Source organism: Chrysochloris asiatica, unplaced genomic scaffold (genome assembly GCF_000296735.1).
Source record: "Chrysochloris asiatica unplaced genomic scaffold, ChrAsi1.0 scaffold00048, whole genome shotgun sequence".
In the NCBI taxonomy this organism is placed as follows: Eukaryota; Metazoa; Chordata; class Mammalia; order Afrosoricida; family Chrysochloridae; genus Chrysochloris; species Chrysochloris asiatica.
Window position 1 is genome coordinate 3,788,616 of NW_006408566.1, and position 282 is coordinate 3,788,897.

The following is a 282-nucleotide window of genomic DNA, read 5'->3' on the forward strand; positions in this document are numbered from 1 at the left end:
GCACACCTTTCTTCATTTTAAACCATTCAGTGTTCCCATTTTCTCTTCAAACAACTGCCTCTTGGTCCATTTACAGATTCCTCATGATCACAATTAAGTGTTCTGAAATACTCATATTTCGCAATGTTGTCCACAGCTTGTCATGATCCACACAATCAAAAGCCTTTGCATAGTCAATAAAGCACAGATAAACATCTTTCTGATATTCTTTGCTTTCAGCCAAGATCCATCAGACATCAGCAATGATATCCCTCGTTCCATGGCCTCTTCTGAATCTGGCTT